This window comes from Bos taurus, chromosome 18 (assembly GCF_002263795.3).
Source record: "Bos taurus isolate L1 Dominette 01449 registration number 42190680 breed Hereford chromosome 18, ARS-UCD2.0, whole genome shotgun sequence".
In the NCBI taxonomy this organism is placed as follows: Eukaryota; Metazoa; Chordata; class Mammalia; order Artiodactyla; family Bovidae; genus Bos; species Bos taurus.
The window spans coordinates 2379380-2395381 of NC_037345.1; the positions used below are offsets into that span (position 1 = coordinate 2379380).

Genomic DNA, 16002 nt, shown 5'->3' on the forward strand with positions numbered 1-16002 from the left:
ACATTTTCATTGTAGCAGAAAGTTGTCTCGGACAGGGCTGTTCTGAACTCTTCCGTAGTATTCTTATGGTAGACAGAATGTAGTTTCACAAATTGAACTTGTTGATAACCAGCACCTGGAAGTCTTTCCTTCGAGTTATCCCCATTCTGTCCTGTTAGTATGTGGGAAGAGCACGGGAAGGCTGCTGCACTCTGAGAATGATGCACGGGGAGTGGTAAAGCCCAGCTTACTTGTCTTACCTGTCATTTGATACCTTGGGGAGAGGGTAAGTAGAGAAGTGAATGAAGCTAATGTTGAATAAACTTTGGGGAATGTGGAAAAGGTTTACTGCATGGGTCTATCGATTTTATGCAATTGTGATTAAATTGAGAACAGGGAAGATGGATTGTGAGTGGAGAAAACCAGCCCAAGGTCTTATCACTTGAAGTTTGACTCAGATTGGAAATTCCTTGTAATGAAACCATCTTTCTCCACCCGCTTAAATTGCCATGTCATTTTCCTTTGAGTTGCAATAGAACCTTCAGGATTCTCAAGAAAAGAGGTACCTCCTTTCTCCACCCCCTCTCCCCACCACATACACACACCCACACCTTCTTCAAATTTAGCAACATTTCACAGTGACTGGACTCAAGATAGACCAAAAATAAGAACAATGTGGGTCACACTAGGTGGCCCCAGCAGGTTGTAAAGAGAGGGCAAGAGCCAGTGACCCTCACCTTGTTTTTTGCCTGTGAAAAAGAACTGCTGAAAACATACTTTACGGGTCTTCCTGGGTGGTTCAGTGGCCAAGACTCTGCATTCCCAATGTAGACGGGGTTTGATCCCTGGTCAGGGAACTAGATCCCACGTGCCACAACTAAAGATCCCACATGCTGGTGCAGGCAAATAAATATTTTAAAAAGAACCCAAAAACATACTTCAGTCTTTATTATGGAGGCTGCAGGGACTCAGCATCCTCAACAAAGTGCTCAGGTGCCCAATTCAGACTAACTAGCTGGAGTTGGCATGTGAGACTAAGCCCTTTGTTTGTTAGGATTTGAACTTAAAGTTTGCTATTCTGAGAAGGAGCATTGTTCTGGTTGATTGCAGAGTACCTATTATGAGCCAGATATGGTAGTTGAGAAATTTTAAAAGCTCTATCTGGAGTATGCATGGCTCATGCTATAGAGTAGGTACTTAAATAAAAGTTGTTCAGTGAACATACATATGAAAAAAGGATGTTAATTTTAGAGGTGAAGATAGAGGTAATTTTATGGGAAAGAATCCATTATTTATTAGTTCATCCTGGTGGATTTTGTAGGGTTGGCAAAACTAGCTTAGAGGTGACTTTTTGGAAGAAATTAATCTGAAAGAAAAAGATAGCTTGTAAGATGACCGGGAGGGGTTTAGAAAGAATTCAGAGACAGCATTTCTAGAAGAAAAAAGGTTGTAAAAGAGGGAAATGTCCTATAACAGGCTGGAAAGGATAAGGTTTTGGAAGAAGCTGCAAAGGATGAACTAATAGGCGCTTGGCAGAAAAAGAAGTTAACAGGCCTTTATGGTTTCTAGATTAGCAGTTTTTTGTTTTTCAAGCAAATCTGGAAGCATAGGTTCTTCCTAGGTTTTTTTCCCTGTCACAGAAATAATCAGAATATTCACTGTAAAGATTTCAAACATACAGAAAGTGAAAGTTCTCTATGATCTCTTTGGTATGTGTTTCTCCAGATTTTTGCTTGCCCCTGTGGACTAATACGTTTAAAACGGTAGAAATCACATTCTGCTTACCTCATTTCACAGCCTCTGTCTTTCATTTAATTTTTTCTTCATTGTTCCATGTCATTCCTGCTTTTGTTTCGTTTTTGTCTCTGTTGTAATTTCCAGAAACTTGTGCCTGTTGGTGGGGAAGCTATTCAAAGTGGATCTCTTCCCTTCACCTTCCAGCTGTTGTGCCTCTTTGAGTGAACTCACAATGTCACAGGTTGATGCCCAGGAAGTTTGCCCCCAGAGAGCTTTTACCTTTTTACGTCTTTGCTAGAGACCATGCCTCTCATTTGGTCAGACTTCCTTAACTGTAAGTTATTAACAGGATGTCACAGGGAGAGATCACATAGCCCTTCCTGTAAATTTAGTTTGTTCTCGGTAGAGCAATTAAATTATAAACTAGAAAGAACCCAGAGCTCAGCCCCAAACACCAAGAGCGTTTGGTGTGTAGACAACTCCAGGCAGCAGGCTTTACAGGGCCCCACTCTCTCCCAGCCTTCAATCCTGAAATAATCCGAGTATGTTCACCTTGTTCCCGAGTTTACGGCTTCTTCCCATTTTTAATTCTGATGTGATAACTGGTTCTGCCAGTTAGCTGGACTTAGAGCATAAGAAATTTTTACCTTGGATGTACAATCTGAGCTGCCCTAAAAGAAAGCAACAGGTGGGGCCCAGGGTGGAAACATTTCAAGCCAGGCCTGTGTGAGGCAGCTAATCTCAGGGCTCTGCACTCGGCGGGTGCTTTTGCTTCCTCGGGGTTCTGCAAACAAACTGTCAGACAGGCAGCATGCCAGTGGTGCCTGCAGCAACCCACTGGGACCCGACACTGGTGGGATCCCGCAGAGGAGTCTGTCAGGTGACAGGCAAGGAGAACTGATTCTCCTCCTCCTTCCAGGGACCTGTGGAGCAATAGAATGACCATTAACCAGGCATCTTATTTGAACTGTAGAAGTCTGGTCTCTTTTAAATGGACATGTGAAATGTTCCTAAATTAAAACAACACCCTTTCCTAGGGTGTTGTTTTTTTTAAGGATGTTGCTATTCCATGTGACTATCAAGGCCACCTATGTGGGCAGGAAGCTGGCACAGAACTTAGAAATTGAGTTTCAGTTGAAATGGAACCCATTACCCAACAGCACAGTTCATGTTTATGGAGTTCCTGTGACCTCACAGCCCTGTTGGATGGCACGTGTTATTTCTCCCATGTTCCCAGGAAGTGGAGAAACAGGAGCAGAGTGGGGAAAGTACTTGGAAGAATTCTGTAATGACTTGAGCCTGAGCCAGGCTTCATACTTGAGTCTTTGAACTCTTCCCTACTGAGTAGACTGTTCCTTTTATAACAGTCTGTTTTTTGTTGGTTATTGCAGTTTTTAAAAATAAGGAATGTGTACAACCTTAAACAGTAGTATGTGAAGCAATGCTGCTAATGGCAGACATTTATTCGTGGCTTACTAAGAGCCAGGCAGAGTTGCATGGGGCACAGGTTTGATCCCTGGTCCGGGAAGATCCCATGCGGACATGACCAAAAAACAAACAGGGAAAACTTCTCTTTCCTCGATTCTCTGATTTAAAAAACAAACAAGGAAAATCTCTCTTTCCTTGATTCTCTGATTTTTCTCTTTCTGGTCTCCTTGCACCCACTCCAATCAGGTGTGTTTGTCCACATGTCTCTGTCAAAACTGTTCTTGTCAAGGTCACTGAGAACCTTCACGTCTGCTCAGTCAGTGGCTGCGTCTCAGCGCTCAGCTCGGGAAAACCAGGTGCGTTCGACGGGTCGATCTTGAAACACTTGGTTCACGTGCTTCCAGGATACCATGCTCACCTAATTCTCTTGTTGCCGCTCATTGATCACTCTACCTCTAGTGTGGAAGAAGGGGGGCGTAGTCCTTGGACCACTTCTCATTTTTTTGTATAGCAAAACCCTGGAGAAGTCGTTGAGAATACTGGTTATAAATACTGTGTATATGCTGATAACTCCAAAATTTACCTCTCTAGCTCAGTTTCTCCTTTGACCTATTTTTTTAACTGCTTTATTGACATGTAATTCACATGCCACACCAATTATAGATTTTCAGTGTACAATTCAGTAGTTTTTAATGTATTGAGAGTTGTGCAGTTATCACCACAATAAATTTTAGAACATTTTCATTACCCCAAAAGAATCCCCATAACCATTAGCAGTCACTCAGTTTCTCAGTCTGCCTCAACCGTAGGCAGTTAGTAATCTGCTTTCCAGTGTGTGTGTGTGCCTGTTCTGGACATAGAATAAAAGTGGAGCTGTGTAACACGTGACTGTGCGTGTCATTCTTTCACTTCGCCTGATGTTTGTATGGAGCAGCCATATTGCGGTGTGTAGCAGCGCTGCGCTCCATTGTATGAGTATATTACATTTCGTCTGTCCGTTCATCTGTTGATGGACGTTTGCATTGTTTCCACTTTGGGGGCATTAAAAACAGTACTACTAAGGACATTCAAGTGCAGGTTTTTGTGTGGATATGTCTTTTCATTTCACCAGTGTATATACCTTGGAGTGAAATGCTGGGTCATATGGTTGCTATGTTTGATGTTTTTGAGAAACTCCAAATTATTTTCCAAAGGAAATATACCATTTTATATTCTCCCCCACAGTATATGAGGGCTCTAATTTCTTTCCATCTTGTCCAGTACTTGTTATTATATGTTTCTTGATAATAGCCATCCTGGTGGTTGTGAAGTGGTATCTCACTGTGGTTTTGATTTGCATTTCCCCAAGGGTGTTGGGGGATGTCCCTGGTGGCTCAGCTGGTAAAGACTCTGTGGTGCAGGGGACCTGGGTTCGATCCCTGGGTTGGGAAGATCCCCTGGAGAAGGGAACTGGCTACCCACTCCAGTATTCTGTCATGGAGAATTCTGTGGACTGTATAGTCCATGGAGTCACAAAGAGTCTGGCATGACTGCACGACTTTCATTTCCACTTTCACTGCCAAGAATGTTGGGCATCTTTTCTCATTTGTTGCCTCTTCATATATCTTCTTTGGAGAAATGTCCGTTCACGTCCTTAGACAACTTTTTATTTGGATTGTTTGCTTTTTGTTGTTGTTGTTGAACTGTAAGTTTTCTGTATGTATTTTGGATCCTAGTCTCTTGTCAGATACATGATTTGCAAAAATTTACCCATTCTGTTGGTTTTTCATTTTCTTGATAGTGTTCTATCAAAATGGTTTTTCATTTTCTTTGAAGCACGCAAGTTTTTTATTTTGATGAAGCCCGATTTGTTTTTTTCATCTGTTTGCTATACTTTAAAAAAAATTGTTGCCTAATTTCGGATCAGAAAGATTTACCTGTGTTTACTTCTAAGAGTTTTATAGTTTTAGGTCTTTGATCTCTTGATTTTTATCTGTAGTGTGAGGTGGAGATCCACCTTCATTCTTTTTGCATGGAGATACCCAGTTGTCCCCACATCATTTATTGAAAACACTAATCTTTCCTAGTGGAATGGTCTTAGCACCCTTGACAATTGACCATAGATATGTACATTTATTTCTGTACTCTCTATTCTATTGGTCTGTGTGTTTCTCCTATGCCAATGCTGTTTTGATTACTATAGCTTTGTAGTTAATTTGGAAGTTGGGAAGTATGAGTCCTTCAGCTTTGTTCTTCTTTTTCAAGATTGGGGTTGCTTGCAGTTTCATTTGAATTTTAGACTCATTTTATCCATTTCTGTGAAAAAGGCAATTGAGATTTTGTTAGGGATTGCATTGAATCTTTAGATCAATTTGGGGAGTATTAACATCTAAATAGTACTAAAGTCTTCTAATGTATGAACCTGAATGGGATGTCTTTCTGTTTTCTAGGTCTAATTGATTTTTTTCAGCTGTTTTGTAGTTTTCCATGTATGAGCCCTATCTTTGCTTTCATAGTTCATTTTCCACCCTAGTTGTTCAAGCACCAGGTGTTAGAAAGACTATGCTTTCCCGTATTGGATTGTTGATTCTATTTACAGATAAAGAAAATGTGTATATGCGATGGAATACTACTCAGCCATTTGCTACAATATAGATGGACTCTAAAGTATTATGCTTAGTGAAATAAGTCAGAGAAACATAAATGTCATGATTTCACTCATAATGTGGAGTATAAAGAACAAACAGACAAAATGAAGAAACCAGATGAGAATCAGTGCATAGATAGAGAACAGAGTAGTGGTTACCAGAGAAGAGGGGGCGGGGGGGTGAAACCGGTCAGCGTGATCGACTGCGGAGATGGGTGGAAACCGAAGTTTTGCTGGTGATTTCGCTATAGCGCACACAGAAGTAGAAACATAAAGTGGTACACATGAAGCTTGCAAAATGTTGTAAACCAGTGTTACTGCAAAAAAAGAAAGGAATAAGGGAAAGAAACCGTTCACCATCGTTTGTATGGTGGGTCTACTTCTGGACTGTAAGCTGTTCTGCTCTATATGTCTGTCCTTATGCCAGTTCCACACTCTTTTGATTATTGTGGTGGTATAGTAAGTCTTGAAATCAAAACAGTGTAATTCTTCTAAATTATTTTTTAGACTATTCGCTGTTCTTTGAATTTCTGTGTACATTTTAGAATCAGCTTGTAAGTTTCCAGGAAAAAAGCCTACAGGAATTTTGATTGAGATCAAGTGAAATTTATGAATAAATTTAAATATTGCAACCTCAAATCTGTGAAAATAGTATTTCTCTGCATTTATGTAAGTGATCTTTAATCCCTCTCAGCAGTGTTTTACAGTTTTAGAGTAAAGGTCTTGCACACATTTTTAAACATATATCTCTAAGAATTTCACTCTAAAATTTAAAAATTGTGGTAACCAGACACATAACATAAAATGTACCATCGTGGTCATTTTTAAGGGTTCAGTTCAGCTGGGTTAAGTGTGTGAGCCAGAACTTTATCACCTTGAGAAACTGAAGCTCTGTGCCCTGTAAACAGCAGCGCCCGTTTTTCCCTCCCCGACCCTTGGCAACCAACATTATGCTTCTGTTGCTGTGAGTTTTGACGACTCTTGCTACCTCACAGAAGTAAAATCATGTTATTTGTCTTTCTGTAACTGGCTTATTTCACCTAACATGGTTTTCTCAAAGTTTATCCATTTAGAGCAAGCACCAGAGTTTGTTTCTATTTAAGGCTGGTTAATACTCTGTTGCATATGTATCCCATTTTGTTTAACCATTCATTCATTGATAGACCCTTGGGCCGCTCCACCTACTGACCGCTGTGAATAACGCTGCTGTGGACACGGGTGCACATACACCTCTTTGAGGCCTTGTCTCAGTTCACGTGTACCCGGGAGTGGTGTTGCTGGGCCATGTGGGAACTTGAGTTTTCAGTTTTTTGCGAAACTGCCATACAGTTTCCCGTACTGACTGTACCAGTTTACGTTCCCTGACAGTGTAGAAGGATTCCCTTTTCTCCACAATTACCAGCATTTGTTATTTCTTTTCTTATGGACAGTAGACATCCTGACAGGTATAAGGTGATAACTCGCTGTGGTTTTGATTTGTGTTTCCCTCATGATTAATGACGTTAAGCATCTTTTTGTGTGCTTGTTGACTATTTATATATCTTCTTTGGAGAAATTCTGTTCAAATCTTCTGTCCATTTTAAAATTTGGGCTGTTCGTTTTTTATGGTTGTAGAAGTTCTTTATATATTCTGGCTTTTTAAAAAAATTATTCTATTTTATCTTCACTATGGGCTGTTTGGGATCCCCAGGTGGCTCAGTGGTAAAGAATCTGCCTGCCAATGCGGGAGACATGGGTTCAGTCTCTGGGTCAGGAAGATCCCCTGGACGAGGAAGTGGCAACCAACTCCAGTATTCTTTGCAGGAAAATCCTGTGGACAGAGGACCCTGGTGGGCTTCAGTCCGTGGGATCACAGAGAGTCTGACACGACTGAGTGACTGAGCACAATCATCTTAACACATGGGCTTGTTAGCTTTTTACATATTGGCTTATTTTTTCAGTGGTTAATCTAGGTTTTACATTATACATCTTTAACTTATCATAGTGTACCTTTCATCTCTTTTATACTATTTAATGTATGGGCTTCCCTAGTGGCTCAGATGGTAAAGAATTCGCCTGCAATGCAGGAGACCTGGGTTTGATCCCCTGGAGGAGAGCACAGTAACCCACTCCAGTATTCTTGCCTGGAGAATCGTGTGGACAGAAGAGTTTGGCGGGCCACAGTCTGTGGGATTGCAAAGAGTCGGACACGACTGAGTGACTAAGCACAGCACAGCACATTTAATGTACAGGGTAAGAACCTCCCAGCGGTATTCTTCCATTCATTTGCCTCCAGCAGAAGATTTCTAAGTCCTTTACTGCTGCATCAGGGTCTCAAGTTCAACCACTGTACCTGAGAGGAGGAGTGAGTGAGTAGGCCCTAAATAATAAAACTGCGATTTCCCAGTTCATATAGCAGAATTATAAGATTTGAGCAAATCGTAATCAGACCTGAAAAGCACATGTAGTCTTATTTTTCTGGTTCCTGGTTCAAGTGGATAAAAGAGTGAGGGAGATTAGAGTATAAAAGAAACCGGTAAAGATTGGGCTATAATTAGTAGGAGGTTGCTAGTATCAATTTAATGTCAGTGATGAGAAGATTCAACTTACTGTCTTATGTAAGAATCAAGAAGGATCCTACTGGAAATCTTCGGTCTCCTAAACCCTAGCAGAACTAAGCTCTGTACCTGCTGGCATTCTTCTGAATATGAAGACTTTGTCCTGTTTCCACCGCCTTCTCTTAAGACACTACTTCCCAGCACTAAAGCGTTCATTAGCCAGCTTTGAGTCGGGATCATTAAGACTTGCATAGCTGCTTTAGGCTCAGAGCACATCTCTGCACTTCTCCTTTTAAGGATCTATCTCTGGACAAGCACGGCCTGTTCTCTGGCAGCTAAGTTATCTTCTCTGTTGTCTAAAGAATTTTGGTCAACCTGTTTAGAAATGTGGAGGCAACTTCACTAACTTTCTTTCTCAGATGTTGAAATTATAACCACTTAAAAGGGATGGTAATACCTGTATGGAACTTGGATGAGTAAGATTTATTCAGTGTACTTGGATACTTACGTTTAATCTCCCTGAGCGCTAGGAACTGAGCCGTATGTGATTCAGTTTCTTTATTGTGTTTGCTTAGAGTACCTGCAAGAAAGCCCTCGGGCTGTGCAACTCTTTACAGGTTTAGTTGCATTGATTCGGGAGGGGAGAGAGAAAGTAAACAGGAACCTGGCATTTCCAGGTCCAGTGCACACCTCCCATCTGTCAGTCTGGAGAAGACCACGCCAGACCTTGAACCCTCCTGACTCAGCGACGCTTGCGCATCTTAGATACAATTGGGTTTAAACTCTCTTCCCTGTTGTAAGATTGACCGGGGGTTCTGGTATAACGGGGTTTTCCAGGTGGTGCTAGTGGTAAAGGACCTGCCTGCCAGTGCAGGAGATGCCAGAGACGCAGGTTTGATCCCTGGGTCAGGAAGATCCCCTGGAGAAGGGCACAGCAACCCACTGCAGTATTCTTGCCTGGAGAATCCCATGGGCAAAGGAGCCAGGTGGGCTATGGTCCATGGGGTCGCAAAGAGTCGGACACGGCTGAAGTGACAGCACGCACCCCTGCTGGTGTATAGAGGGAAGACATGAACGGATGAGACTGTAGAAGGCTACATCTCTAGGATCTTTTGCTTCTTCTGTTTCAGTAAACTCTGATAAGTGGAATCACATTGATAGGTTGCTGTGTAATGGCAGTACTGTGCCTGATTTGGCCTTTAGAAAAGCACAAAACTCATGTAACGTGATTCTTCAGTACAAAAATTGGGAAGCAACAAAATCTTTTTTCAACAGATATGGAAAAGTCTTTGAAGCAGATTGAGTCTTGCTTATGATCACTTATTTTCTTTCCCTGGTAACTGGCTTTCAGGCTCTTCCCACTCCTGAGGTGTAGAGACCAAGTCCGTACATGTTACTAATGTCTGCCCATCATTTACCAAGAACGTTTGAGAGCAAACTTGGAACCTGTTTTGTTTTCTCGTATTAGGTAGCAAGACCTACCCCAGAATGTGATGGCTTAATTAAGACCACAGCCGTTTTCTCTTTGCTCATAATGAATGCCGTGGCGCAGGGACTGAGGCAGGGCTCAGCTGGGAGGTTCTCATCTGCGTGGCCGCGGGCGGGGCGTCTCCTGAGGTGACAGGGACCAGGGTGGGGGTGGAACATGGCATACCTCTACTCACTCCTCGGGGATGCTGCTTCGCGTGGCTGGGAAACACGGATTTTTCCCTTTCCATGGGGCTTTCTCACTTTTTGTCTAGCTTGGGTTTCATTACACGGCAGCTGGATTCCAAGAGCAAGCCTTCCAGGCAGGGAACACACAGCTGTAGCTCTTTTACGGTTTAGCCTGGGAAGAGACTTGCGTCATTCCCTCCACATTCTGTGGGTCAGTAACAGGAGTCAGGGCTAGGAGAGGGGCCGTTGCAGAGAAGCCTGTGGGATGGACAGCATTGTTGGGACTGTCTTTGGAAACATGGAACCCTTGCCCTGGAGAGCTTGAGCCCCACCCCAGGCCATCTCAGTCAGAACCTGAAACGACAGTGAGGTGAGGCGCTCCGAGGGGGCCCCCTGTGGGCTGTCCTTAGCGCTCAGCCTGGCGGTTCTGGCCTCTGCGACGGGGCATCCTGTGTGCAAGGCCACTCCCACTCTTCTGAGCCATATCGATAAGAGAAGTTGAAAATAATTTAAGTGCTTTTTTGTTTTTTTTCCTAGAACACGGTCCTCTGTAAAAATTTCCCGTTTCTGCACTCACTGATGTTGGGTGCTATTGTTTTTATGATTTTAAAAAGTATGGTTAATCCCAGTGTGAACCAGGTCTTCTATGTCTTCTGTGATAGCTGAGCATCACACTAGTTGACTCCACTAGTTACTGAGTTGAACCATTAAAAATGGCACCAGTGCTGTTGAATGTTATTTATCCATGGCAGTCAGAATTGTGATCCTATAGATCAATTACTCATCCTTGAAGGAGAATTTTTTTTTAAATGTGGAGCCATATTTAAAATACCTTGAATGAATACAGTTTACTTCTCTGCAAATACCTTTATTTAGAAAGGCCTAAGGCAGAACCCCATCTGATTTTGAACCATGTAAAAATATAGGACGTTTACTTCGTCATTTTCAAAATAAGAGCACACAGATTTACTCTTGGAACTACTTCAAGTCATTGGAATTAATTGCATATGAGAGTGTTATAGCTCATGAAGTGCTGAACCATGAGACTGAGCAGGAGATTCTCCCATACAGTTGGCTCTCTTTGTCCACAGGTTCCCAATCCATGGATTCAACCAACTGTGGATCGAAAATATCCGGGAAAAAAACTCCAGAAAGTTCCAAAAAGCAAAACTTGAGTTTGGCACTCCCTGGCAACTGTTTGCATAGAGTTTAGATTGTATTAAGTGTTATAAAGAATCGAGATGGTTTGAAGTGTATGGGTGAGGCTGTGTTTAGTTTTGTGCATCTTCTGTGAGGGACTGGCGCGTCCTTGGATTTGGGTATCCACGAAGGGGTGCTGTGTCCTGGAACTAGGCCCTGTGGACAGGTACTGAGTGAAGGCTGGACCTGTAGGAGGTGGAGATATCCCAGGGCCTCCTTTCCTAAAGATTGTGTAGTAGACCTCTGATGGGACTTTGGAATCTATTTTTGTTGCATGTTCTGGGAGCTTCTTAGAATTGCACATTCGTGGGTCTCATCCCAGACCTGCTAAATCCATATCTGGGATGGGAGGATATCTGGGTTATCTGGGTTTTAACAGGTTTCCAGATGATTCTTACATGTTTCATGCTAAAGCTTACGAATTTTATGCCATAAAGTTCATCTGTTGTGGTGTACAATTTTGGGATTTTTTTTAGTAAACTGACAGAGTTGTGCAACTATCACTGAAATCCAATTTTATAACATTTTCATCCCCTCAAACATTATATCTGCTTACAGTCAATCCCTGCTCAGTCGCACTGACCTGCTGCCCTGGACTGGTGTTCTCTGGAAATTTCCTGTAAATGAAATCATTCAATATGCAGTCTTTTGCATTTGGCTTCCTTCTTTTAGGTTTATCCATGTTGAGGCTGTTGTTCCTTCTTATTGCTAAGTAGTATTCCATTGTGTGAATTTACCACATTCTGTTGATTCATCGGGTGGTAGACACTTGGACTGTTTTTACTTTAAGGCAATTGTGAATGGTGCCACTGTGAACGTTCATGTATAGGCTCTTGTGTGGACATGTGTTTCCACATGGCAGTTCTTTGTCTAACCTTTTAAGAAACTGACAGACTTTCCCAGAGTGGCTGTACATTCTGGCCAATGGATTGGGGAGGGGGTATGCCAGTTTTGTCACATCCTCAAAACCCCTGGTATCGTCAGTCTTAGAATTTATAGCTATTCTAGTAGATGGATAGTGGCATCTTATTGTGGTTTTAATTTGCAGTTTCCAGTGACCAGTGATGTTGAGCCTCTTCTCATGTGCTTCATATCAGTTCCTATATGTTCTTTAGTGAAATGTCTACTCATATCTTTGCCCATTTGTTTCTCTTTTTTCAGTTGGGTTGCCTATTGTCTTCCTGAGTTGTACACTGAATTCCCTGTGTATTCTGGATGTGTGGTTTGATATTTTCTCCCAATGTGTGAGTTGTCCTTTCATTTTCTTATGGTGTTTTTTAAAGAGCAAGTATTTCAGATTTTGATTGAGTCCAGTTTATCAAGGTTTTTCTTTTATTGATCATGCTTTTGATGTCATATGTAAAAAGATCGTTGCCTAGTTCAAGGTCAGCGAGATTTTTCTCCTGTGTTTTCATCTAGAAGTTTTATAGCCTTAGCTCTTACACATGTTTCTGTTCCAGTTTGAGTTAATACTGGGCTATAGTGCAAGGTACAGGTGCAAGTTCCATGGTTTTTTTTAAAGAACCGCTTGTACATTCAGTTATCTTAGCACCAGTTGTTGAAAAGGCCGTTCTTTCTCCCCACTGAATTCCCTTGGCAAAATCAACTGGCTGTAAAATGTAAAGGTTTATTTCTAGATTCAGTTTTGTTCCACTGATTTATATGTCTGTCATTATCCTAGTTACGTACAGCTTTATGGTTAAGTTTTGAAATCTGGTAGTGTATGTTCTTCTAATTTGTTCTTTTTCAAAATCATTTTGGCAATAGCAGGTCCTTGTATTTCCATCCAAATTTTTAGGATCAGCTTGTTGATTTCTGCAAAACAGTTCTCTGTTTTTGAATCCTGATATTTTTCGTTCAGGAGTCTTGGTGACTTCTCAGAGAGAAAGTGAAACTGACTCTGCTCTGTGATAGGTTATAATAAATGATTCCTGAGAGACGCTTGCTGTACTGGCCTCTCTCCAGCTTAGGCGGACGGCAGGTTGAACAGCTAATGAGAACACAAGCCAAGGCCAGCTCCAGAACAGTGAATAGCTGGGGTGTTTCCCTTCACCTGGATGTCTCACCAGTAGCTGGCACTCCATAAATGCTTAATAGGAGTAAGAGAGCATCTGCAATAAAGGACAAGTTGAGGATAATGGCTTTATCTTCTCTGTTCTTTTTGAGCCTTCCTTATTTTAAAGCCATCCTGTGTAGCCATGAGTTGTGAAGTGGCCTGGCCAATTCCGGTTCCCCCTTCATTGAGTTACCAGCAGCTTCATGGTTTTATCAGATTTTTTTTTTTTTTTTCACCTGTTCTTGCCTAAGCCTGTAACACATTATCACTCAAAGCAGACATGCTTTTATCTTTTCAGAAGCTTTCCAGAGGAAACTGGTATTTCCCTTCCTCAATTTAACTTAGAGGAACACTTTATCTGTGTCTTGCAGAGGATGGCTGTTCATCTTTTAACATTTTAAATGTGTAGTTCTTTTGAACAGGCTGCCTTCCAGACTATAGTTTTTATCTTCCTTCTCTTTCATCAGGCCTCTTTGGGCCAGATTTGCTTAAACCCAGCTTATGTTTGTCTGAGCATTTGACTGTAGGCCCTAATAGATCTGCACAAATGGATAAAACATGGTTCTGGCCCTCATGGAGTTTATGCTCCACTCAGAGAGACAGTATAGAATGGAGCAGATAGGAGAGAGGAGGATCTCAGGGTCGAATGGAGTACTGGTTTCCAAAGAATCTGCATGAATCAGAAGCGACTGTTGCATATTTAAAAACCCAGATCTTGACTTTCAGAATTTAATCCTTAGAAATCTCTTGCGTGGTTTAACCATCAGCCTTGCTGGGTAAAGAACAGGCCCCTTATCCTGGTGACTCAGTTTGCTGCCATTGATTTTGCAAGGATCAAATTGTTTGATGGACATTCTGTTTTCCCTTGGGAAAAAGGGCTGTACATGTAAGGAATGAACCAAGAGTGACATGGAGCGACGATATTTTAAGGACTTTATCTGTTATTTCATATTTTATTCTTCAGGGGGAGCTTAACATGGTTCTGTGTCACTCACTGGCCTATTGAAAGTGGGATTTTTTTTTTTCCTCCAACATTGTGAGATATTTTTTCTCCAACTTTGCTTAATACTTCCATCCGAAGGAGGCAGTGGCAGAGGATTTGAAAGTGATGCTATTAGCTGTCTCCCTTGTCCCTTTCTGTCTCATGGGAAACCCTTGTCTTTAGCACAATCTCTGGCAGATGCCCTGGTTGGCTCAGTGGGCAGTGCTTGTCTGGTGGCCTCGGGGACTGCATGAGGGGTGTGTAGTTTGAGCGCCTGTTGCGAGACTCTTGTTTCTTTCTTTGTTTTTAATCTAACCCGCACGCATGCAAAATAAGTTTCCCCGTGCCAGTACCAGAATAACCCTGGCCAGAGCTCAAGAAAAACCTGGTAACTGACCTAAAATTAAACACATGAACTCTCTCTGCCCTTTGCATTACAGTTTTTTATTAGGTATTCTTGACCCCCCGCCCCTTAGGAAAAGGCTGGGAAGTAGGAACTGAAGTCATTATCCTAGGCATAGAGAGAGGATGGATGAGTGGGGAAAGGTGACTGCTAATAAGCATAGGAGGGGCCCGTACAGGTTTTACTGGATCCAAGATTTCTTTTTTAACCTAGCTATAAAGATTCCTTGACATTACCAGTCCCTGGCTTTATCCAAGGTATCCCAGTTATGGTCCTGATTTGCCATGAACCTGATGCCTGTGATCCTTTGACTTGGCTGAAAATCGTCTTTAATGACCTCACTGAGCGCTCCCGGGGGGAGGATGCGGCGTATTTATACCCCTGGCACCTTTCAGATGATAGGCAATCACACAAGCCATGAGAAGGGTACTACCTAAAGTGGGTTTTCATTCTGACTTAAAAATTAGATGTCTTGAAACCTAAATTGTTTTCTCTGCTAGTTTTATCTTCCTGCTGGGGTAGGAACATTATGGGAGTGAACTTTAATAAGAGTCCCCTAAAAAAGCAAATGTGTACAGATAGTAGAGAAGAGTACTGTGGGGCTTTTAAAATCATGAACTCCTTAGAATTTTAAGTTTGCATTTATCTGGACCTCAAAGAGTCTTCTGTTTTTATCCAAAAAATGAAGCCTTTCAAATATATAGAACAGTACAGAAAATGATATGGCAAACATCTGTGTGCCTATCACCAAGATGAAATGTTTAACATAAACACCCTGCCTGTAGGTTTATCTGCACTGGTACTTATGTGCATCTCCATGATTTGTGTGTATTAAAAATGAATAGATAGAATATATCTATTTCTTTGTAACTTGATTTTTGTTTTTTTTTTTGGTTTGTTTTTAATTCAGAGTTGTGTTTTTGAGATATATCTGTGCAGATCCAGCCTATTTATTTTAGAAATAACTGTTTTGTAGTGTTCCCTTGATCTGTGGATAAATATAGTTCAATTTCTTTACCCATTTGCACAGTGAGGGACAGTTAATTAAGGTACCTGTTTGTTCTCTAATTGTCGTTAGTGTTTTGGGAGGAGTGCTGTTGACTTCTTGCGTGTAGATCTCACATCTGGCAGTTTTACTGAGCATTTCTTAGACCTAGCAGTTTGTAGATTCTCCTGCCTTAGCTCATGCAGATAATCTTAGCACAGTGGTGTTTCTTCCCTTCTTGTCCTTGTATCTTTTGTCTCTCTTTCTTACTGTGTTAGATTGCTAGGGTTGCCATAGCAAGGTACCACAAACTGAGCAGCTTAGACAGCAGAAACTTATTACAGTTCTAGAGGCTGGAAGTTTACGATCAAGATGTCCACAGGCTTGATTTCTTCTGACCCTCGTTCCTTGGC

At 41.7% G+C, this 16002-nt stretch overlaps 1 protein-coding gene across 5 annotated transcripts in view; it reads left to right on the top strand.

Annotated features, from left to right (window-relative positions):
* Positions 1-16002, top strand: part of ZNRF1 (zinc and ring finger 1) — an 88075-nt gene that overhangs the window by 16392 nt on the left and 55681 nt on the right. The window lies entirely within an intron of this gene.